Here is a 25,649-nt window from a genome sequence, read left to right on the forward strand (position 1 = left end):
AGATACTGGTCATTTACAGACTAGAAAGCTCTACTGTTATATAAAGTCAATCTGAGATTCTATCCTTAAGGATGCTTTTTCTATAGAGAAATCTGACTAAGCTAGATGAAATAAATCATACAATTGTTTTCCTCTCACTTCCCCAAGGTGGTTTTCTCAACCTAGTTTCATATATGTGTTTGGCAAATGAGGTTATCTGGAGTATTGAGGGACACCTTGTTTACTAACTAATGAATTAAAAAACAACACCACATAATTAGGGGAAGCTAGTTACACAAATATTTTGTAGTTTGTCTGGAAAAAAGTACCTTATCCTTCACATTAACATGTCATGATGGATGTTTTACAGTAGCAATGAGATCCCAAAGCCTTCTGAACCAGGTTTATGCAGTACCTAAGAATACTTGCTCAAGTCTTTATTGAATCAGTGATAATTTAGAGATTACTAGAGATTGATTCAGTTGCTAGGGAAGACTTTCTTCTGTTCTTTGGAGCACCCTGTTGAAGTCCTTGCCTATCTGGGAATAAGCACCCCATAGACAACTGTTCCTGCTGCAGCTGCTGCTTCTGAATTTTTAACTAGCTTTGGGGCAGGGGTCTTTTCCTCCTGGCACTGCTAAGATTGCTGCACTAACTCTTTATGTAACCCTGGTTCTCTGGAGGTGGTGCAGCTCGGAAGCATGCCTCTCTGCTGCCACCTACAAGGCCTGGGCCTTCCTTCTTAGCTCCCCTCTTTCCAGACATGCTCCTGGCTGGCTTATTCAGTTGCTTGTCCAGTAATGCTTTTTTTCTGTAGGTAATAAGCAGGGGCCTTTGCAACCGTCTCAACTTGGGCTTTGTTTAGCATCATGCAACGTCTGCAATTCTCTGTACGGTTTCTCCTTTACCAGTAAAATGTCCCCTCACTACCTCTGCAATTCTCTGTACTGTTTATCCTTTACCAATAAAATGTCCTTCACTCTCTCCAACTGCTGCTTCAAGTCAGAGTCTAGCTTTTCCTTTGCCAAGAGCTGTGTTGTTTTTCAGCTCTGAAGTTTGTTTCACATATTGGGAGACTAATTCTTGTCTTGTTTAAAGGATCTCGTTTACTTTTTATACATAGTTGTTTCACTGGTTTTCAACTTACCTTCTCTACTAGTTAGTTTTGTTGGTCAGGTTTGCCAGCATAAAGTTAGTCTCAGCCTGGACAGATAACTGTTCACTAAGTAGCAGCCCAGATTTCTACCACTTTTACTGGATTTGAGTTTATTTGCTGATTCAGCTTCATCATTTCCACTGTCTTTTCTATAAGTCCCATTGCTGCCTTGGTTGGCTTTTCTGACTTCAAAAAAATTCTTATAAAATGAAAATACAATACAGAAGGAATACTAGAGTCTTCCTTTGTGACAAGTATTCCTGGTTCCTGGAGTCTGGTCAGCCCGGGTCTCCAACACTCTGAGTCCCAGATCACCTGGGTGCTGGCCAGGTGGCCTTTAGTGTCATTTCAGTCCTGGCTGGCGCTCTGGGCCTCACAGCACTGCCGTCCTGGATGGTACAGCACTGGCAGTCCTAGTGGCTTTGGTTTCCTCTTTGTGGGTGCTAAAAGTGAACTGCATGGCCTTTTCCTGCTGCAGGAGCCCAGCTACAGGGCTCCCAGGTCACCAGGCTTCCAAGGTCCATTTTCAGTACCCTAAGCTCATCCTCTTGGCCCCTGGCAGTTCTGTTCCTCACACTGCCAGATCCCCATCACCATCTTGGGTGGGCTTCCAGGTGGGCTCCTGAGCCAGGTAAGCACAGGGAGATGTTCCAGGATTCCTTCACTCTCCCTTCTCCACTGAGTTAGAACTGGTTGGAGCCTGATCTACTCTCTTTCACAGCTTCCAGTGTGGAACGTGGAATGAAGGCATCTCCCTGGTGAAGTGTCCATGGTGATTGGGTGGAGGGGGCAGAGTTAGCTGAGGTCATAAAGTGGAGTTGGCCCCAATAGTTTCTGTTGGCTTTAGGAACATTTTTCTTGAAACAAAAATATATTCTCTAGTCCCTATGGCGGGCTTGTTTTGTGAGCAGCAATCTCCAGTTCTCCCTAGGCTCCTTCCTAATAGCATTAGCTTCATCTTATTGAGGAACAGGTCCCTTCATCACAACTAAGAACCTTTATTTTATATATACACATTCATATTTATATATTTTTTAATTATTTCAGAGAGGAAGGAAGAGGGAGAGAGAGATAGAAACATCAATGATGAAAATCATTGATCGGCTGCTTCCTGCATGTCCCACAGGGGATCAAGCCTGAAACCTGGGCATATGCCCTAACTGGGACTCGAACTGTGACCTCCTTATTCATAGGCCAATACTCAGCCACTGAGCCATGCCGGCCAGGCTATATGTTATGCCCAGATTTCAAGATCCCCAAGGAGCACCAGGGAGCCAATTCCGATGCAAAAGCAAAAGAGCCTTTATTCAAACTCGAGCCTGGTCTCCCTGCCTCTACCGACGCAGCGGCAGGATGCAGAGAGCCCTGAGCTCTGAAAGTGTGGTTCTTTTATAGGGTTTAGGGTTGGATGGTGGGGTGATGCTTGGACCACTGAGTTGGCTGGTTCTGATTGGTGGGGTGAGGGTCAGGGTCCCTTTGTATGTAGGTTACGCTGGGTTACTTCCCTCTGTATTTCTTTTTATTTTTTTATTTTATTGATTTTGTACAGAGAGGAAGGGAGAGAGATAGAGAGTTAGAATCATCGATGAGAGAGAGTCATTGATCAGCTGCCTCTTGCACACCCCCTACTGGGGATATGCCCGCAACCAAGGTACATGCCCTTGACCAGAATCGAACCCGGGACCTTCCAGTCCCCAAGCCGACGCTCTATCCATTGAGCCAAACCGGCTTTGGCTCCCTCTGTATTTCTATTGGCCGACTTAAGGGTGGGTCGGGTAATTGACACATTTTATACAAGATGGAAGACACAGTACAAAACGGAGTTAGTTCTCCTCTGCCCTTACTGAAGGCCTATGTGCTGGGAAGGGGTCAAGAGACCATATCTCAAGGCCTGGCCTGGTATCAGCACTGATAATTCTATAGTCCACGGCCTCTCTGGAAGCATGCTCCAACATTCTCACTCTCTAACACTATACATATATTTTTTTAGAGGGAGATAAACATGGATGTGAGAGAGAAACACTGATCAATTGCCTCTCATGTCTACACTAACTGGGGATCAAACCTGCAAGCTTGGTTTGTGACCTGACAGGAATTGAACCCATGAGCTTTTGGTGTACTAGATGATGCACCAATTAACTGAGCCATACCAGCTAGGACATACCTAAGAATCTTAAAAACACACACACTAATATTCTAGTTTCACTCATATCAAGTCAATCATAACTCTGGGCATGAGGCCCAGCAATAACATCCTTAAAAAGTCTCAAGGGTTTTGTTAGTGGTGGTGTTAGACTTCGGTTCTTCAATTCACCTAAAAAAGATACCAAAGCCAAAGACCCTTCTACAAGAAGTTTATTTAGAAAGTCACAGAAGAAGTGAACCAGCTGAGCTGCATGGACTCCAGAAACAAGTTACAGAAGCAAAATAAGGGCCTTTGGATCTTAGGAGAAAGAAAACAAAGGCATGTGCTTGAGAAGGAAGGGGTGGATGTGCTCTAGAGAGGGGGAAGGAGTGTGCACACTGGGTCCCTTGCCTCAGGGGAGGATCTCAGTACATTCATTAGCTTTCCAGGTGTGTCCTTTCAGGGTCAAGTCTATTAATTGTTTGGCACTGGGGTAGAGGATCATTAGTCATTGCATCTGGTCCTGATGTCAATCTGCTATCATTTTGTCTGTGTTTCCTACTTTTCTGGGCCTGAAACTGAAACATAACTGAGATCTAGATGTTATCTCTGGTGTGACCAAAACTATTTCTGTGGTCAACAGACCTTAGGCTTTGTTCCTAAGATTATATGATGCGGTCAGAACTTCATTATCCTGAGGGCTTAATGCATAAGGGAGCGTGTTCAGGGTTTGTATGGAGACTATTCTCTGCCCCCCTGTTCCTCCTCTAAGGAGGTTTAAATTACTAGCTTCATGCTAAAGGAGGGAAGGTTACCCTAGGGATAAGGTCCTAGCCTATAATAGTTGCTTTCTCTAGTTTTGGCTATTGCGAGGCACCCAGGCCTTTCTGTCCTGGTGACATTTCATACCTGGTCTATCGTTCCTGCTCTGCTCATGCCTAACTGCCTACTCTGTCAGTTTCAAAGTGCCACCAGGATAGAGGATCATTGTTATCAGGCCCAAATCAGATAGCTGACTGAAATAGCAGAAGGTATCGATTCATGTTTACTGTGCTTGTTCAGGTGTGTGCTATTATCAGGTCCCTCCCCTGAGGCAAGGGACCCAGTGTGCACACTGACTTTAATATGGTGATGTAAATACCATGAGAAAGAATAATTGTCACCTCATAACCGAATATCCAGATCCTCCAGGAACAACTTAGATGATTATGTGCTAGATGTGTTCATAGTTTCCCTTGGTAAGCCCCTTTTACGAGAGAGAAGCTTCACGTAAGGGAAAATAAGTCCTGTACTTGAACTTTTCCTCCCTTAAGCAGATTTTAAATTGATCCTATCTATAATTGTGAAATATGTGACAGTTAACATTATACCAAGACTTCTTGCTAACCATTTAACCAGTCTTTTGTGACATATGTGCCTTCCTATTTCAAACCCTAACAGCAAATCTATAAAACAAAACCTAGTTTTGCATATACAAAGGTCTGAATTTATCTTGTCAGAGCTGTATTAGCAAAACTTTCATGAAAGGTATGAGGATAATTTCAGGAGTCTTGAAAATGGTAAGTATTTACTTTTTCTATTTTTTGCAAAGTCATGTTTTTATTAAATAACATTTTGAATAATTCAGTTATTAAGTTATTAATGAGATTTTCATATGAAAAAGTATTTGTAGTAAAAGTGATTTTATGGGGCAATCTAAATAATTAAAAAAGTGGTTATCTTGCCGAAACCGGTTTGGCTCAGTGGTAGAGCGTCAGTCTGCGGACTGAAAGGTCCCAGGTTTGATTCCGGTCAGGGGCATGTACATTGGTTGCGGGCACATCTCTGGTGGGGGATGTGCAAGAGGCAGCTGGTCAATGTTTCTCTCTCATCGACGTTTCTGGCTCTCTATCTCTCTCCCTTCCTCTCTGTAAAAAAATCAATAAAATATATTAAAAAAAAGTGGTTATCTAAAGGTTCTTACAGCCTCCTCAGAGTTACAAGTTAGTTGAAGTCCAGATGATATAAATAATATTTTGGAACATAAAGAAAAAAGTATGGGTAGAATGCCAGCTATTTTATGATTTCCAAGACTAATTTGAACAATACTTGAAAATTTTAGAACCAGTTTGAGAACTCTTAACCTTAGCAGTGGTAGGAATTCCTGGCCTGTCCAGACCAGTAGGCTTTGATTATGGCTGCCCTTTAGAATCACTGGGAGCTTATGCAACTACTGATGCCAGGGCTCTTTCCCAGCAATCAAATGCAATTCTCTGATGGTGGTACCTTGAAACAAATGTTTTTAATAGCTTCTCGGGTAATTCTAATATTCAAGATTGAGAACCACTGGCACTATTGCTGCCTCCAAGATCTGTGACTGACTTGGTTCGATTACTGGTCAGGGCACATGCCTAAATTGTGGGGCATGCAGAAGGGAGCCAATCAAGTGATTCTCACTCATCATCAATGATTCTTTCTCTTCCTCTTCCTCTCTGAAATAAATAAAAAAATATATTTTTTAAAAAGATGTGTGGCTGATAAAGGCTGATAAAGGCACAGTAATTTCTTTCAGATAATTTTGGGATCTTGCAAGGCTGGCCTTCTGAAATCTTTTGAGGCAAAGATTTTTCCTTACTCTTTTCTGTTCCCAGCACTCTTCTAAATGCACAACAAATATTTGCAAATCATTTTTATTTCTTTTAAAGTAGTATTCATTCCAGAATTCAAGCTGCTCTCTAGATCAAAGTGACTTTATTGCCCCAAATAAGCACAGGCCTATGTACAAATTTTAAAACAAAGTCTCACAAAAAACCAAACAGGCTGTTTTTAGGAGATTTGAAGTGGGGCATACAGGTCAAATGTAATGGAATGACTGGCTGGTGGAGCAGAAAAAACTTAAATCTGGAGCAGGAGGTGTTTGTCCAGGTATTCCCCATGGGCCAACCAGGGAAGATCTCTGCTTATCTATCCTGTCTCTATAAATCTGGCAGTATGGGAACAAATACACATTATTCTTATACCTTCAAATAAAATCTGTCTGTGCTTTTCAAATGCAGGCACAGTACACTCCTGAGTCAACCTCAGTACTGTGTGATAAGGAGAAATTTAAGCCTAATTCATACAGAATCTACTCTGTAATTAACTTTTCAATATTCATTGATGAAATGGTGATTGCAGATAAGGATAAATGCACAGGTACTGGGATTAGTTCAATGTTACTTAAAGCTTTTTTTAAAAAAAATATATTTCTATTGATTTTTTACAGAGAGGAAGGGAGAGATGAAGTTAGAAACATCGATGAGAGTCATCGATCAGCTGCCTTTTGCATGCCCCCTACTGGGGATGTGCCCACAACCAAGGTACATGCCCTTGACGGGAATCAAACCCGGGACCTTTCAGTCCGCAGGCTGACGCTCTACCACTGAGCCAAACCGGTTTCGGCTTAAAGCTTTTTATATTTGTAGACAGGGACTGGTTCCCAATATCTTTGTCACATTAAATGGTACCTGTCATCTGCAGATTTGACTCTTTGAAAGTCTTAAACTAAAACATTAAATAAAGTGGCAGTTTAGAATTGCAAAATAGTTAGCTTTTAAGAATAAATTGACCTAGAGATTTTAGAAGGACTCTATTTTTCAATTACTTTTTTGAGGAAAAGAAAATGGATACTGATTCCTAATTGTGTGTGTGTGTGTGTGTGTGTGTGTGTGGGTGTGTATGTTGTAAATACTATTTATTTTATTTGTAACCAAGATATTTATGGACTTCTGTTTTTATCGACTCTTTGTGTATTGTAATTTATTCAAAATGTGGAAGAATATTGGTGTTTTTCCTTGTTCAGCATTATTCAAAATTTTTTTTCAATATAATCCCAACATTACATTGTCATTTTTCACTCTTAGACCTCTCATTTTAAGATATATTCATCTGCCTAGCTCATTGTGGATATCTCTACATAATAAATTAGGAAAGTATTGAATAGAGTGGGTACTTGTAAGTTAGTATCTTATCACCTGCTCTATTTGGCCTAAAACCTTATTCTTTTAAAATATTTTCTTCTTAAAGTTATACTTTATCAATAATTTAAATTATAACTTAAAATAAAGCCATTGATTGTTGGTATTTTTCAACTCTTACAGTATGATCCTGAAACAAGTGAAGTAATGAACACAGCACCAAAAGGTCAGAGTTCATCGGAGCTCCACCCCAGCCTCTGTGATCTGTGATCAGATTACCTTTTTTACTTAATTCTCTTCAGCCAAAATGGAACCTAAATAATCTATGCTCCCTTTACCCCTAGGGACAGTGTGAAGATTAAGAACATATTCCCATAACTCTGTGTCATAAATTAAATGTTTGTGGCCCCCAATCTCCCTCCCTGGGAAATTCACATGTTTAGATCCTAACCTCCAATGTGATGGTATAGAAAAGTAATTAGGTTATGAGGATGGGGCCCTCATGAATGGGATTAGTATGCTCATAAAAGGATACCCGGAGCTTTCTCTTCACTTTTACCATGTGAGGAAACAGTTTGAAAACTGCAGTTTATGAACCAGGATGCTTTCTCCTCCCTTCCACCATGTGAGGACACTGTGTAAAGACTGCTGTCTGTGAACCAGGAAGCTTTTTCCTCCCCCTTCACCCTGTGAGGACACTGTGAAGGTGCTGTCTGTGAAGCAGGAAGTGGGTCTCCCCTGGCACCGAATCTGACAGCACTTTGATTTTGGACTTTCCAGCCTCCAGAATGTGGAAGATAAATGTTTGTTATTTATAAGCTACCAACTCTATGGTATTTTTCTTATAGCTGCTCGAGTTAAGATACTCTGCGTTCATTTTCTGGAGAAAAGAGGGTGTGCAGGGAAGGCTTGGTATTATTGCCATCAATGAACTAGGTCTGAAGGTACAAAGACTTCAATTTTTTTCCTTTTTTATTTTTGTTTTGTTAAATTCACATAATATTCTAATACCAGAGGCTTATGCTTTCTTCAGAATATAATAAAATGAAGCATTTATTTTAAAAATGATAGTATTTATGGCATACTTGATTTGAAATAAGTTTAATTTAATTACTGAAATATGTTTGGGCAGAAATGTCTCTACCCAGTGGTTGTTATGACATGCGGGTTTTAAATACATTTCTTAACAGTATCTTGCACAACTACTCAACCTCACTGGGCTTTTTTTTTTTTTTTTTTTTTTTCCCCATTAAGACTAAACAACCAAAACCTGATGTGAGAAGCATAATTTTCACATTTGACTCTTAATTAAGTTGGTATGGGACTGCAGCCTTTTTTCATTACCAAACATTTCAGCTCTTTCCAGCAGCAGAGGTCCTATTTTTCTCTCTTTGAAAGAGATGGAGCAGGATGGAAATTACATGGTTTGGCTCCCACTAAGGAGAGGAAGATAGATGATGTCTTCCAGCCACCCTTAGGAAGCTGTATGTACACCAGAGGACAAATGGCCCAACACTAGCTCACTGCCCTCCTGTCTCAGCTCAGTTTAGGGGTTTTGGAGTGCATCCTTCAGTTGCTTTGTGTAGCTCTTAGAAAGGGAAACCGACCTGTAATGAACACAGCCAGAAAGCTGCTATTAGACGCAGCTGGTATGGAAAAGGCTATGTGAAGAAGATGAAAAGACAGTAGAATGCCAAGGTATATATAAATGGGATATGTGCTGGGCAAAGGTGTTCAAAGTTCCTGAGCACAGAGGAATGGAGGGAGTTGCTGTGTTCGGAGTTTCCCCTCATCCTGTTTTTTGAAGGCTGGGATGTTTTCAGTCCCTCATCTGTAACCTGTCTGGGGCAGTACCTGGAGCAGTGATTCTCACTGCATGTTCTGGGAAAAGGATTATCTGTCCAGTTTGCTGCCAGTCCAGCAGCTGTATGTTGCTTATGGAAATCTGTGTGACTTGTTGTCTTGGACAGGAATAATGACAACCTGCCTTCAAATGGAAACTGCTTGATTTGTAATGAAAATGTATCTATTACCCATGTTAACAGCGGTATGGAAAAACACAGCTAACTAAAATTTACAGCAATTCAAAACCTCATGTAAGCCCATTTTCCTCTGCTAAGTAGTCACAAAATTAATTGCTCTTTCTGTACCTGCCCACACAGAAATTGGTGCTTCAAGAAATGAAATGACAAAAAGGCAAGTAACTTAGAGGGAGAAGAACTGCCTATAAAAATATATAGATTGTTGCCTAAATTCCCATATAAAGAGCTAGGGCCCGTAACATCCAAAATGACTGAAGGGATGACTGAACACCAGGCTGCATGTGCAGGCTCAGGTGGGCGTGGACTCGCAAGCAGGCTGAACTGCTGACTCTTTGAGAGAGAGAGGTGGGCCTCCTCAGCAGCCAAGCCTCTCTTTCTCCGAGAGGTCAGCAGTTCAACTTGCTCGCCACCAGCCTAGGGCAGCTGCTGATCAGCTCCACCTATCTGATCAGGCCCAGAGATAGGCCCAGGGACACCTACTGGCATAGAAATCGACCCATCAGAACCAAATCTGGGTGAAGTGTGAGGAGCCAATGGCTGCTTAGGAGGCAGAGCTTTTGACACTGACTGGCATAGAAACTGACCAATCAGAACCTATTTTAAGTGAACTGTAAAGGCAGAACCTAAAGTGGGGGCTGAGGAGGGGTTTTAAGGGCAACAGCTGTTTGCTGTAAGGTTTAAGAAAGCGGTTCAATTTTTTAATGACTAGTTTGGCAGTATAGTACATTTGACTGGCTATCAGGGATTGTGTGTTTTTGACTGCCATGAGCATCTCCTCTTGCTGAAAAAGGCTTTTTTTTCCTCCATTTAAGCAATCCTATCCTATATAATCTATACTAATAAAAAGGTGATATGCTAATTAGACCAGGTCAACCGGTCATTTTCTGGATGTCTGACTTCTCTCCGGTCAAAGCCCTCCGAGACAGAGGCAGTAAGGGCGATCAGGCAGGCAGGGGAGGGCACTTCATGGCGAGATCAGGCCAGCAGGGGAGGGCAGTTAGAGGTGACAGGCAGGGGCAGTTAGAGGAGATCAGGCTGGCAGGGGAGAGCAGTTAGGGGTGAGATCAGGTTGGCAGAGGAGGGCAGTTAGGGGCGATCAGGCAGGCAGGTGAGCGGTTAGGAGCCAGTGGTCCCAGATTGCGAGAGGGATGTCCAACTGGCAGTCAGACATCCTCCAAGGGGTTCCCGATTGGAGAGGGTGCAGGCTGGGGTAAGGGACTCCCCTCCCTGCTTGCGCATGAATTTTGTGCACCGGGCCACTAGTTGGAATAGATTTGTGTGTCAGTTAAATGCTTTGCTTGGTATTTCAGGTTTAATGAGACAGCTGCAAAATTTATTAAAATCTGTTTCTAGAACATTGTCTAGAAAATGTTTAAAAGTTATGTTTCATGATGGATTTTTAAAATTATGGTAAAATATATTTATAAAATTTACAATTTTAACCATTTTTAAGTGTATAGTTTAGTGGTATTAATACATTTACATTGTTGTACTACCATCATCACTCTCCATTCTCAGGATTTTTTTCTTATCTCAAACTCAGTACCCATTGAACAATAACTCCATTTTTTACTCCCTCTGACCCTGATAACCACTATTCTCCTTTTTGTTTATATGAGTTTGATGATGAATGTTTTCATTCCTTGAAATCCCATAGTCATTGTTCAAACCAATATATAATACCAATTTCTATGTGTCTACAGGGATCATCTCTTTTAGAAGGACCTTGATGTAACTAAATGCATAATTGCCTTATATTGCTAAGTGGTAAGACACTTCTTGTTAAGGATTTGAAACCATCTAATTTAGTCACTGCTCCTGGCCATCGCTAACCTTACATGCTCACCCTGAGAAAGATCATCTCTCACATTAAAAGAAACCAATAACTCTAGAAAGTTACTTTTAAATGGCAGGAGATAAAATTAATTTCTTGAATATGTGTTGTCAGTGTGTTTGGTATTCCAAACTTCTTAGCAGTCTCCACTGATAAAGGCAAAATAAATCAGGAACAGTTATTTAATACTAGAGGCTCAGGGCACGAGATTCATGCATGGGGGTGGGGGATGGGGGGTCCCTTAGCCGGGCCTGCACCCTCTCCAATTTGGGACCCCTTGGGACTGGGGGATCCTAACCACTCACCTGCCTGCTGGCCTGATCCCCCCAACTGCTCTCCCCTGCCAGCCTGATCCCCTAACTACTTTCTCTTGCTGGCCTGATCCCCCTAACTGCTCCCTCCTGTTGGCCTGATCCTCCTAACTGTTCTCACCTGCCTGCCTGATTGCTTCTAACCACTTCTGCCTCAGCCCCGCCACCTTGGCTTTGTCCGGAAGATGTTCAGTCTAATTAACATATGATCCTTTTATTAGTATAGATTTTTAATACCTCCTAACTTATCAGTATAATATCATTGTTAACACTGAGCAAACTATGGAAAAATAAGCACATCTAAATTTATGGATTCAAAATGGCTTTTTAGTCACTTAATGAGTATTGGGAATTTTGGGAATTTGAAGGGAAGTGTTATCTTCACCAAATGACTTGCTGTTTGTTGCTGTGGCTATATCACTGAATTCAGAAGACTAAGGGATGGAACAGGAGATGCAGCCCCACGAGAGACTTACCATTGGCATAGATGCTTAGAAGGCAGCCACAGAATGGGCATATGAGAGCTTCCTAAAAGGAACACATAATTTTGCAAACATATCCTCAATGGACATTAGGGAAAATTTCCTGAGATAAGTGGCCTGTAAAATAGTGGGTACTAACACCAAACAGAAAGGATATATGCACCTCTATGTTCATAGCAGCACAATCTACAATAGCTAGGATTTGGAAGCAGCTTAGGTGCCCATCAGCAGATGATTGGATCTAAAAACTATGGTACATCTACACAATGGAATACTATGCTACCATAAAAAAGAAGGAATTCTCATCATTTGCAGCAACCTGGATGGAATTGGAGAACATCATGCTGAGTGAAATAAACCAGTCAATGAAAGAGAAACACCACATGACCTCACTCACTTATGGATAATAAAGAACATTATAAACTGATGAACCAAAAGATAGATATAGAGACAGTAAAGCAACAAGCAGACTGTCAAATTATAGCGGGGAGGGTAGGGAGATCTTGGGGAGATAATAGATCAACTGAAGGACTTGTATACATGCATATAAGTACAACCAATGGACACAAAACTCTGGGGAGGGAGGGTGTGAATGGGGGGGGGAATGGTAATATATGTGCACAGATATTATAATAATTTTTTAAATTTATTTTTATTTATTTTTAATTTTTAATTATTTATTTATTTTACTTTTTAAAAATTAAATTATCTGTGTACATATTTTATCATTGCCCCCCTCCCATACATACCCACCCTCCCCAGAGTTTTGTGTCCATTGGTTGTACTTATATGCATGTATACAAGTCTGAGTGAAACAAGCCAGTCAATGAAAGAAAAACACCACATGACCTCACTTATTTATGGATGATAAAGAACATTATAAACTGAAGAACCAAAAGATAGATAGAGAGACAGTAAAGCAATAAGCAGACTGTCAAATTGTAGCGGAGAAGTTAGGGAGATCTGGGGGAGATAAGAGATCAATCGAAGGACTTAAATACACAGATAATAATTTAATTAAAAAAATTAAAATAAAATAAAATAGTGGGTACTGAAGGCCTCAAACTACTTAAGCTGGTATATGTGGGGAAGGGAAACATAAACGAAATGGGATAAAACTGATAGAGGAGATCACCAGAGTTTAAGCTTGTTAGAAACCCCCCCCCCCAAAAAAAAAAAAAAAAGCATACAAAAATCACAGCTGTAGTTCTAGTCCTTAGGAACATTTCTGTTCATGAGATCTGTGGGATGTAGTTGTGGGGCTGTGACCTAATGAACAGAAATGTTCCTAAGGACTGGATCTAATGAACAGATCTCATGAACAGAAAATGACCTATTCCTTTAATCCCTGTGTGTATTTTGCTAAAAGGTTATGTATTCTCTTTCGAAGAGTGGGCATCAGGTGGCTTTGTGGCATTCTGAAAATAGTGCTATCTCTGGGCAATGCTGGTTCAGCTGGGCCCATGTGTCAGTTCATGTTGCAACTTGTCTCTGGTGCTTCCTACATTTTTCCAGAGAGGTGCCACTGAAAATGCAGATTGAGAGGCCTCCTTGACCCCATTCATCTGAGCAGGCCGTATGGGTCAGTGGCCTCTTTTAAGCTGCATTTTAAGAGTGGTTGCTGGTGTTCATACGCCCTAGCTCTTTTCCCAGTGGAGGTGAATGGCTTATATAGCACACTATCATAGTTGGATGTTTGTTGTAGACAAAGACTCGTGGTCCTAGCATATCAAGGGCCCACAATTATGCTAAGATGATCTCTGATCTGCAAAGTATCTTTCTTCAAGTTTTCCAGGTAGATTTCAGTGTACATTCAAGGTAGAGGATCATTGCTCCAAATTCTCTTGAGTATCTTGTTCTTTGGGCTCTTGAAAATTTTGCCATTATAAAGATACAGAAATGTCTGTTCTTAGCATGTTCTTATTAGTAGGATTGCTGGAATATATTCCTCAAATGCCAAGGGAATTTCTTCTGTTTTATTTATTTGTGGTATAAAATTATTTTCATATCTTTATGGAGTATGCCTAAATACTCATGTAATTTAGTACTGGTTGCTGTAGAGGACAGAGCTCATTTACTCGAGCCTTGAATTTAGAGATATAGAGGAAAGACAACTATTTGCTCTTAGGTGTCAATGAGAACTCCAGGTCACTCTCTGATTTCTAATGGTAGTTTTATTTAATAGACTGGAGACTGATAATGTTTGAGCTGCCATTTCTGTAGTTCTGAAGGATTCTTATTTATACCCTCATCACCTCTAGTACTTGCCCTCTTATGCATTGAAACACTTAGCCATATCATTACTTCAGGAAATCTGGCTGTATCTTTGAGTAAACCATAGTCAATGTGAGGATTTTTTGGTTTAGAGGAATGATTTAGATTCTTGCTTTGATTTTGTTTTTAAAATGAGTGTTTAGGTATAAAATATTAAAAACTTTGTCCTTGCCGAAACCGGTTTGGCTTATTAGTAGAGTGTCGGTCTGCGGACTGAAGGGTCCCAGGTTCGATTCTGGTCAAGGGCATGTACATTGGTTGCGGGCACATCCCCAATAGGGGTGTGTAGGAGGCAGCTGGTCGATGTTTCTCTCTCATTGATGTTTCTAGCTCTCTCTCTCTCTCCCTTCCTCTCTGTAAAAAATCAATAAAATATATTAAAAAAAATAAAATAAGAACTTTGTCCTTGTTTGTTGTACAGGTTTCCACCGTGATCCTGTTATCTGAAAGTAGGGTGTTCCATGAAACCTTTCAAAATCCAAAATGGTGTAAAGCAAAGAAGCAATTACCATTAATTTATGTGGAAAAGTTCTGAGTATTTTCCATGTTAGCCGCAGAGCAGATACAGCATGTAGGGTTAAGTAACCCCAAGTTTAAATCAGTTTCGTCTGATCATTAATGCTTGTTAGGATTGAACACTTCCTGATTTGTATCCTTCATCCCAGAGTCAGCACAAAAGAGGCCAGCCCTGCTCTCACTTTGCTTCCTGTTTCTTAGACACACACGTGTGTAGCAACACCAGACACACTCCTGTCTTTACCAGAAGTGAAAGGTGGTTTCTGCTCTCTTCCTCAGATCTTTATGTGTATTGCATTTCTTGCCACAGACATTTCTCATTGCTACATTGAGAAAATCTGAGCTCATTTATTTTAAATAAGTTATCTTATAGCCCCATGTGACCCTATATAAATCTCTTAAACAGATAACTAAGCTGACAGCATGTGTGGTGAGCTCAGAGAATTCTCTGCCTCAGGGTGCTCGTAAAGGAGGTAATTGACTGGGGTTAGCAGATGGGCACTGCTGATTTTTTGGCAATCATTGACATTGACAAGTATGAGGCACCTCCATGGGGCTCTTCATGAAGCTGTTCTGAGCACAGGGTCCCAGCACCCCCATGCAATCCTCCCTGGGTCAGGCGGCAGGTTGTGCTGTCCTCTTGATCCTTACGATCAAAGGCTTGCATTTCATTTTTTTTTTTAAAAAGGTTATTTTTTAGTGATAGAAGTATCAAAACTTTATTACAAAAAGATAAGAAATAGGAAAACACCCCCATTCATTATCATAAAACAAAAATTATCAGGTTTTAAACTTTTCTCCAATGACTTTTACATAATTGTACCTGTTGTTTTATATTTTATTTTCCCTATTGCTACATAATTTCCATCATTACCATTTTATTTTGTTCATTCAATATTTATTTATTGAGGGCTTGCTATATGAATGAAGCAGAAATTAAAGTACTATATGTTTTCTGTATCAAAACAACACTGTGAATAAATATAAAAGACTGGGGGGGGGGATAAAAAAGCAAATTGAATTTATTTTGGATAACTGCAGCAAAAACACCAGGTAAAAAACTCCTTACTACTATTTCAGCAGATTCTACCCCGTTTTCAGTTATTTTGATATATTGTTTCTTAGCTGGTGGTTCTTCACTTAAAACCCTTTCTTCAGCAATGTCTGTTGCTGGTACTGTTAATAATTGCTGTCCACCTGGCATGGTCACAATGATGGCTGGCCCTGTGGTCAGCAAACTGCGGCTCGCGAGCCACATGCGGCTCTTTGGCCCCTTGAGAGTGGCTCTTCCACAAAAGACCACAGCCTGGGCGAGTCTATTTTGAAGAAATGGCTTTAGAAGAAGTTTAAGTTTAAAAACTTTGGCTCTCAAAAAAGAAATTTTAATCATTGTACTGTTGATATTTGGCTCAATTGACTAATAAGTTTGCTGACCACTGCTGACCTATTCCACTTGTTGGAGTGGAGTACAAATTTCCAAGCTGGATTCCATCCGTTACTATTGTGATGATCTGTTGACCCCTGAACTAACTACTTGATGAGTTGCACCATCCACTGATTCTGCAGTAATTACTTCCTCTGTAGCGACTACTGGAGTTTCTGAAGAATTGGACAATTGAACAGATGCATCAGCTAAGTAGCTAATGTAGCTAACACTGATGTAGAGGAGTTTCCAAACTGAACAACTAACACACCTGTTTCATCTGTTAGGTTCACCACCGCTTCAAGTCCAATGATAAACTGTGGTTTTGCAGCATGTATCATCACAGTGTCGGGACTCTCTGGGTTTGTGTTGATTTGATTCTGCATAGCAATCTGTAATAGTTCTACTAAATCTTCATTCACATTGTCTACTGAAATATCAAATGCAGTTTTATAAAATAGACTCTGTGTGTGTATTATTAGCACCTTATTTAATTAAAAGCTCCACCACATTTTGATGGTTGTGTTCTGTGGCCCAATGTAGAGCTGTCATCTTTAACATGTTCTTTGCATTGACATCACCATGCTGAATCTAAATCTTTACTATGCTGGCATGGCCCTCAGAAGCTGCCATATGTAAGGGTGTTCGGTCCACTTTGGTTCTGGCATCCCTACTTAACACCAGCTCCAGGTAGTACTTCTGTGGTGGAACAATGCCCGTACTGTGCTGCCAGGAGAAGTGGAGAAGTTCAGCCAGTCTGCAGTAAAAGGAGCTCCATTGGCCATCAAAATATGAACTTCATCATCTTGACCTGCTCGTGCTCCTTCTAAAAGCTTCTTTGCCAAATCTACCAGTGACATCTGGAAAAGCTTTGGGAGCGGTGGGGGAGCAGCGGGAGGGGTGCGGACCCGAGGTGCTCCCTTCCAGCAGAGCTGACACACACAGCTGCACAGGGTGCTATTTTCTGAAAATGCCTATCTGGCATCTGGTCGGCACCCTAAATCTCCACCGAAAAGTACCCCACTTGTGCAGAGGGACACATCCTGTTCCAGTGAGTCCGTCCCCCAGCACCCCCCCATCTTTACCGTTTTAATGGTTGCATAACATTCTGTTGTGATGCTATACTATTATTTACTTCTGTTGTTGATATGTATATTGCTACCAACTTTTCAGTTATAAATAATATTGGGAGGCATATCTTTGTGCATGTAGCTATTTCCATATATTGAATTAGTTTCTTATGATAGAGTCCCAGGTGCAGCATTACTAGGTCAAAGAGTACGAAAAATTTTATGGCTTCTAAAACATATTGCCAGATTGCTAACCAGAGGAGTGAAAACAATTTATAATGCTCTCATTAAGTAAGTCATTGTTTTGCAGAAGGCCAGCTAGGGTTAGGGATGCAGCCTCTTGCAGTAAGAGGGGTCTAGAAGGGGTATGTGTGTGTGTTTGCAAAATCGGCTTGTTTATATATATATATATTGATTTTAAACCGCAGTGATAATCTGCATTATTCTTGCTAATAGGAATATACTAGGTATCTAGTGCCAATATAGTAGTCATCCGGTTTCAGTGTTTCATATAGCAGTGTGATAGAAATGGAATATAATAAGTTCTATATGTTTTCTATTTCCCTGGAATTTGAAATTTTAAGAAGTGGCAAAGGTGAATTTATGAGAGCATTCAGCCATTGTGACCAAGTTCTTAGTGACTTTCTACTTCTCAGGAATACCTAATGTTTTGGAGAGGAATGGTGAAGGAGGTTGATAGGACAGGCAGGGAGGAGCCACTGGAAAAAAACATGGGCATCTGCTCAGGAACATGCCTAATCTCTGCAGCAAAAATAATCTTATCTGATGAGTGGAGTGCTTGTGTTGAAAAGGGGAACAGTACTGATTAATTAGCAATTTTAGACCTTTGCCATTGCAATTTTCATTAATTCTTTATATAGTCCATTGGATTATAAATATATCAAGTACTTTAAAGTATGGACTGTACCTTTTATTTATTTATTAATTATTTATTTAAAAATAATATTTGTACCTGTCTGGTAAAGTGTTTGGCACATTGTTTTGTATGTTATGTAAATGGTGGTTTTGTGTCTTCTGAATGAATGAATGGGGAGAAATCATACTTTATCCTCTTGGTCTCAGGAGTTCTATCAAAGCCCTGTGGGTAAATAATACCATCCCACAGTTCTTGTGCTCTAGTGTAAAACCTGAAGCAGGCTTCACATGGGTAAAAAAAGGAAATTTCACCTGAGAAACTTAGAAGAGGTAATGCCAGAAAAGACCCTTGACTCATATATATTACCTTATCATCTAATGGGATATTCTTTTTTGACAAACGAAGAAACTTTCCTAAGGTTACACAGGTAGTGCTGATTGGGAACTCAGATCTGGGTCTCTAGGTTACTGACCTAGTGTTCTTCCATTACACTTTGTTGGGAGAATTTGGGGCACTTGTTTTGTTGCTCCCATCCCCCATGCCCTCAACAGATGTATATTTGGAGTGTTTTTGTTTTTTTTTTTTTTTTTTTTTTTTTTTTTTTTTTCCCTCTCTTGTAGATACATAGAAATGTTTAGAGATTGGGATCTTGATGCAATAGTCAGACTAGAGTCCAGCACAATGAAAGCCTAGACATTTGTACTGAGTGCAGAGATAGTGTAGGATCAAGATTCAATTCCTTGCAATTACAGCTTTGTGTTATATCCAAGTTTGAATACAAAACGTGTTTGTTTTTTAACTTCAAAGGAAGAATGTTAGCTATGGTATGATTTCAGTGTGTATTTGCCATAATCATGATCCCAATAAAATTCTCATTATGAACTATATGCACAGAGTAGAGATTTTGCAGGTAGACTTTTGCTACTCTGTCTGCCACACTTAGTTCACATTAAAATTTAGTTATCTTATGATAGCTCAATTTCTGGAGCAGGTCTTCTAAATTGTTTTAAGTAGCTAGAGGAAGATTAATGGTTCTTCCTGATTTTTGTTTCTTAAAAATAACCAGATTTAAATAATCAGTATCCTAAAGAGGAATATTTTGTGGTGGCAAACTCTGCTTCTCCACATGAATTTACCTACTGTAGATTTGTTTTGGGGTAAAAGTTAGTTTAAATAACTTTCCATACATCATAATATCTTCTGAATATTTGTGGGTTTATTCAGTACACATATATTTATCCCCAATCCCCAATTTAGGTACATAAAGCTCTTTGACTTTTAAAGAGCTTTTTAGATGTGTGCAGTGTCTGAAACTTGTGGATAATTATAAACAAGCAAATAACTTGGGACCATCTTTTGGAAGCAATTTATATTATGAATGGAGCTGTAATCCTTCTGAATTCTCCTTTAATTCAAAAGGATGGCAGTTTCATTCATAGCACTCATTTCCCCCCAGAAATTAAAGTATAAAAATTGCAGTAAGAATTTCTTCTGGGCTTTGCTTACTATTAATCTATAATAAGTTTCACATCTTTTGTGTAGTTTTTGTGTGTGTTTCAGGAGAAATAGACTGGGAATTGTCTTTATTATTTGAGGACTTACTGCTTGACATTTGAGGACAATATTGTCAGCCTAGAAATACATTTACAGTGTTACAGAATATTTGAGTAAGACAGCAGGAAGAACCAAGGGAATATCAAAACTTAAAGATTTAGCTCATTTCTGTAGCTGCTGGAATGTGCTCATTGAAGAAGGTTTTGAAAAGTAGGGTTATTCCCAAGATGTGCTATAAAGTGTGAGGCTTTTTCTTCTAGGCTGTTATTTCTTAAAGAACCATCTCTTATAACACAGTGCCAACTATTGATTTATCAGTTTTAAATGGTCCAACCTGGACTCGAATAAGAATTTGAGTGCCTAACATGTGCAAGTGCTGTAAGTGTTGGAGACCAGTGTTGAAAAATGAAGACGCAGCCCTTTTTAAGGAGTTTCTGCCTGGTGCTTCCTGTTGGGGATGTGTGGTCACCAAGGAGGACATCTCCCTGCTGCCAGAGAACTTGGTGTTTAACGAGGGCTACCATTAGGTCAATAGGCAGACCTTGTATTCATTGGCATATTAGGGAAAGTACAAGTTGCCAGATTTGTACTTCCCCTAATATAGGCATGGCCTCTAACTGAGATTTGGGTATCCTGGGTAGTAAAGTTTTTTTTTTGTTTTTGTTTTTGTGTGTGTGTGTGTGTGTGTGTGTGTGTGTGTTTAAGTGCAAAGCAGATTTATCAGGAAAATACAAACTAACAACCCCTAAAACAATCCTCAGCATTATTTATATGGACTAGTGGCCCTGTGCATGAAATTTGTGCACAGAGCAAAGAAGGTCCCTCGGTCCAGCCTGGATCCTTACCAGTTGGGGACACCTTGGAGGATGTCCACAGGGATCGGGCCTAAACTGGCAGTTGGACATCCCTCTCACAATCTGGGATCACTCATTTGTAACCACTCACCTGCCTGCCTGCCTGATTGCCCCTAATCTCTCTACCTGTCTGATTGCCCCTAACTGCCCTCCCCTGCCAGCCTGATCTTTCCCCAGCTGCCCTCCTCCGCTGGCCAATTTGGTTCTGAGTGGTCGGTTTCTATGCCAGTCAGCATCAAAAGCTCTGCCTCCTAGGCAGCCACTGATTCCTCAACTTCATCCAGATTTGGTTCTGATTGGTCAGTTTCTATGCCAGTCAACATCTCTGGGCCTATCAATGGGGCCTGACCAGAAAGGTGGGGCAGATTAGCAGCCCTGGTGGAGGTCTGGAGAGAAATGGAGGCACAGTTTCTGGCCAGACTGGGGGAGAAAGAGAACCAAGTGCTGATCAAAAGCTGCCACAGAGGCAACGGATCAGTCCCTTCTTTTCTCTTCAGGCGTCTCTCTGGCCCCGATTCAAAGCCACCTTCAGCAGTCAGTGCTGGGGCACTGAGCCTGCCATGGCAACCCAGTGCTGACTACAGGACTGACTTCTGGTTGGTTGAGCCTCAGTTGTTATGGGTCATAATGACCCAGGGTTTTTATATATCAGGATTTAGATGACCCTTATTAAAGGGTCATCTAAATCCTGTGTTGGGAGTTCATCCTTTTCTTGTCTGAAAATTATAATGCTAGACAAATCCTTTGGCTGAAATATGCCACAAAGTACTTCAACCAGATCCCAGGTTGCCTGTTTGCTGAGCAGTGTGAGCAGGCTTTGACATTTTTAACTGTGCTAAAAAGACTGTCATCAGCTAGTTTTAGTTACTCAATTACTTCCTTAATTGTTAGTAGGACTATAGTTTGCTTTCTGTTACTAATATGAGTGTGCTAGGATATTGGGAATTATAAAGTTTCTCAGATTTCAATGTGTAACAAAATTTGGGAACCTCCAATAAGTTTATGAAGACATAATTATGCTGAGGCATATGGATTTTATACATAGAAACATTTTTGGTATTGGGGAGCCACTGAAGGATTTTTAATAGTAGATTGACTTTATTAGACTTGTAAATTTAGAAGATCTTACTGGTTGTTTGGGAGAAAATGGATTGGGAGGCTAAGATTGGAGGCAGTGAAACCAGTTAAGGGGCCTTCATAGATAAAGGTAGCCTGATGGAAGGAAGGAGTTGGTAATGAAAAAAGGTAGATGTTTGGTAGGCAGGTAGACATGAGCATGGCAAGGACTATAGGCCAATTACAGAAGGTCACCAGTGCAGAATGTCCAGACATGGAAAGAACTGGTAGAGCAAGTATTATGGATATTTTAAATCAAAACTTCACTTGCAAGACCCCCCTCTGCATCCTAGAATGCCTCCAGTCACATGTCAGATTCTCTTGATAATTTCTCCCCTGGCATGTGGTTAAACCATGTGGTAGGGTATTCTTTCTCTCCCCTCCCCTCCACCCCCCCATTAGAGGAGACCAAGGGGGCTGGAGGAAACCTCCATCTAATGTCCATACAAGGACAGAAGACAATTGGAAGATCCCAGTAGGTTAGTTTGGAGAAGAAAGTAGTTACACCTTCTGCCCTCTTCAAGATGTTAAAAGGAGCCCTGGACTATTCTCCAGGGCAGCTCTTTGAGCCACCAGCTCCAAATTTCTCTTCTGTGTACTCTTTCTTCAAGTGTGCTTTCTTTTTGCTTGCTTGATAAATCTTCTCCAGTGAGTTTGAGTCTTGGCTCTGAATATTTTTCTTAGTCAGAACTTAAGTACCAAGTTTGCAAGACCCAGGCCTGGTTAGATCCCACCAGTCAAATAACCTGGTGTAGTTCCTGCCACCTACAACATATGGATCACTGTGATACTAACGGGATGGATTTAAAAGAACTTGTAAAGGATGCAGCGAGGTGGAGGAGAGTGACAAGTTGGCCTGGGTGAGTGGGAGCAGGGAGATCAGGGATCACATTGGGGAAAGGTGGATTGTTTCTGTTTTTCAGCAGGGATCACCTTCCAAAAAATAGTTCGGGAAATCCAGCATCACTTTGGGAATCTTGCATGATACCACTACACCAGCGGCGCCCAGCATCACTTTGTAAGCACTGATCTCATTTGGTGAACTGGCTGTAGTCTGATTTCCCCTCAGGTAGAGTTTGTGTCTTGTTCTTCTTCTGTTTGATTGGCTGTTTTTTTCTCTAAGGATTAATAATCTCTCTATATGTAAAGAGCCAGGGTTAGTAACGACCAAATGCTTGACCTAACACTGGAAGTCAGTGCTGGACAGCTACCCAGCACTGACTGCCAAAGGGGCTTCAGATTAGGCCCAGAGAGAGGCCTGCAGATAGGTAGGCAGGGACTGCTCTACAGCCTACTGGCAGCTGTTGATCAGCTGTTGCCTCTCTTTCTCTCTGGGCTTCACCAGCAGCTGCCTCTCTGTTTCTCTCTGGGCCTTCCTGGGGCTGCTAATCAGCCCGCCTCTTTGGTTAGACCCAGAGATAGGCCCAGAGACACTGACTGGCATAGAAACCAACCAATCAGAACCAAATCTGGTAAAGTGCCAGGAGCCAATGGCTACCTAGGAGGCGGAGCTTTTGACACAGACTGGCATAGAAACTGACCAATAAGAACCTAATATGAGTGAAGTGTGAGGAGCCGATGGCTGCCTAGGAGGCAGAGCTTTGACACTAACTGGCATAGAAACGGACCAATCAGAACCTAATCTGGGTGAACTATGAAGGCAGAAACTAATGTGGGTTGGTGGGGAGGTTTAAGGGCAACAGCTGTTTGCTGTTAGGTGTAAGAAACGGTTCAATTTTTTAATGACCGGTTTGGCAGTATAGTTCATATGGCTGGCTATCAGTCCAGATATAGGAATTACAGTGGTGCCTCACACAACGAACTTAATTCGTTCCAGGAGCAAGTTTGTTATGCGAAAAGTTCGTTATGTGAAACGCGTTTTCCCATAACAATACATGTTAAAAAAAATAATTCGTTCTGTAGCATAAAATATGCTAAGATGACATAAAAAAAAGATAAATTTTTTGTTATTATTTTTATTTAGATACATTTAAAAACATAATTTTTTTTTAAACACACATTTTTTTAATTTTAAGACAGACTAAGTAGAGTCTACCGAATCTTGCACATCTTCATCCATTTTCTGCTTTTTGGCCGATGGTTTCATGAAAAACTTGTCCAAAGTCGTTTGTTTTTCTCTTTTCTCCAACATCTGGAAATAACGGACAAGAGTATCGGAGTAAAGATCGTTGATCCTGTTTGCTTAAGCTGAATCCGGATAGTGGGCATTGGTAAACTCCTGAACTGCTTTCCATTTGACCAGGATGTTCTTGATGTCAGCAGTTGGGATTGGTTGATTGTTTGATTGTTGCTCCTCGTTATCAGATGACGCTTCCCTTTGAGCATTGTCCTGTTGCTGGACCAGAAGTGCTTGGAGCTCTTCAGTTGTCAGCTCTTCTTCGTGTTCCTCAATAAGCTCCTCTACATCCTCTTCCTCTACCTCTAATTCCAACCTTTGGGCCACTGTGATGATGTCCTTCACCACTTCTGTGTCATCAACTACTGCTTCTTCCTGGGTCCACGAAGGCACAAGCATCTTCCAAGCAGAAATGAGGGTCCTTTGTGACACTTCTTCCCAGGCCTTCTGTATAAGTCGTATTGCCATAAGGACATCAAATTTCTCCTTCCAAAACTTTCGGACAGTCATATTGTCTCCACCAAACTCGCATTCTTCAAACACCTTATTAAAGAGGGCTCTAGTGTAGAGTTTTTTAAAGTTTGCAATAACTTGCTGATCCATTGGCTGAAGAATGGATGTGGTGTTTGGTGGCAAATACTGCACCTTGATAAAAGGATAATTTTCCTGCAATATTTCCTCTAGGTCTTTTGGGTGAGAAGGGGCATTGTCAAGTATCAGAAGGGCTTTGAGCGGCAGTTCTTTTTCCAGCAAGAATTTCTTCACGGCAGGAGCAAAGGTTTCCAGAATCCATTCGTTGAAGATAACTTGGGTCACCCAGGCTTTTTGATTGGACTTCCAATGGACGGGCAGTTTGGACTTAATAACGTTATTTTTCTTGAAAATTCTTGGATTTTCAGAGTGATAAACCAATAGAGGTTTGATCTTGAGGTCTCCGCTGGCATTAGACGAAAACATAAGGGTAAGTCTGTCCTTCATGGCTTTGTGTCCTGGCAATTTCTTCTCCTCTTTTGTAATGAAGGTTCTGCTTGGCATTCTTTTCCAGAAAAGACCCGTTTCATCGGCATTGAACACTTGTTGTGGGCAGTATCCTTCATCCTTAATACATTTTTGAAAGTTAATAGAGAACTTTTCTGCTTCTTTCTTGTCAGCACTGCCAGCCTCACCATGCATAGTAACGCTGTGGATTCCACACCTTTTCTTAAATCTAAAAAACCACCCCCTGCTGGCTTTGAATTCTTCTTCATTATCTTGATTGCTGCTACTTCCAGGGACGTTTTTCTTTAGATCGTCATAAATTCTCTTGGCTTTGAGACAGATAATATCTTGGGTTGTTACGTCACCTTTCACCTGCCTGTCCTTAATCCAAATCGCTAATAGCCTCTCCATTTCCTCGTGGATTGAAGACCTATGTTTTTCATGAAATAGTTTTGATACTCCTTTGGCTACTTTGGCTGATTTGATTGCATCCTTATTTGTCAAAATGGTGAAAATGGTGGTCTTGCTGAGGCCAAACTCTTTGACGAGGTCACACTGTTTTACCCCACATTCACTCCTTCTAATTATTTCCTGTTTCATTTCAACAGAAAACACCTTCCTGCTTTTTTTAGAAGCCATGATATAAAAAAAATATTGAGTTTAACTTAAAAGGACGACTGCCGTGATACGTGCGTGATTTAATTCGTAATGAAGAACGATTGCCGTGATGCGTGCTTAAGCGCAGTGACTATCGACTGCCTGCAGTGCCTGCGCGGAAGGATGCAATACATCGGCAGCGATCGTGGAAGCTCGGGCAAAGCGGTCGTGGAAGCTCGGGCGACTTCGTTGTGTGAAACGAAGTTCGTTGTATGAATCATGAAATGAAGTTCGTTGTGTGCAGCGTTCGCTGTGCGAGGCGTTCTTTATGCAAGGCACCACTGTATGTGTTTTTGTTTGCCAAGAGCATCTCCTCCTGCTAAAAAAGG

At 40.9% G+C, this 25,649-nt stretch overlaps 1 protein-coding gene and 1 pseudogene across 5 annotated transcripts in view; one reads left to right on the forward strand and one right to left on the reverse strand.

Moving 5' to 3' along the window:
- FARS2 (phenylalanyl-tRNA synthetase 2, mitochondrial) overlaps nt 1-25,649 on the forward strand; it is a 477,859-nt gene that overhangs the window by 17,898 nt on the left and 434,312 nt on the right. Inside the window, exon 1 of one of the 5 annotated variants that reach the window (XM_036446279.2) lies at nt 15,106-15,127. The exons of the other annotated variants lie outside the window; for them this stretch is intronic. The gene's annotated coding sequence lies outside the window, so the exon portion shown is untranslated. Of the gene's footprint in view, nt 1-15,105; nt 15,128-25,649 lie in introns of those variants that run through there. 5 annotated transcript variants of the gene reach the window in all.
- LOC118723692 lies at nt 15,677-17,008 on the reverse strand (annotated as a pseudogene).

This window comes from Pipistrellus kuhlii, unplaced genomic scaffold (genome assembly GCF_014108245.1).
Source record: "Pipistrellus kuhlii isolate mPipKuh1 unplaced genomic scaffold, mPipKuh1.p scaffold_m20_p_2, whole genome shotgun sequence".
In the NCBI taxonomy this organism is placed as follows: domain Eukaryota; kingdom Metazoa; phylum Chordata; class Mammalia; order Chiroptera; family Vespertilionidae; genus Pipistrellus; species Pipistrellus kuhlii.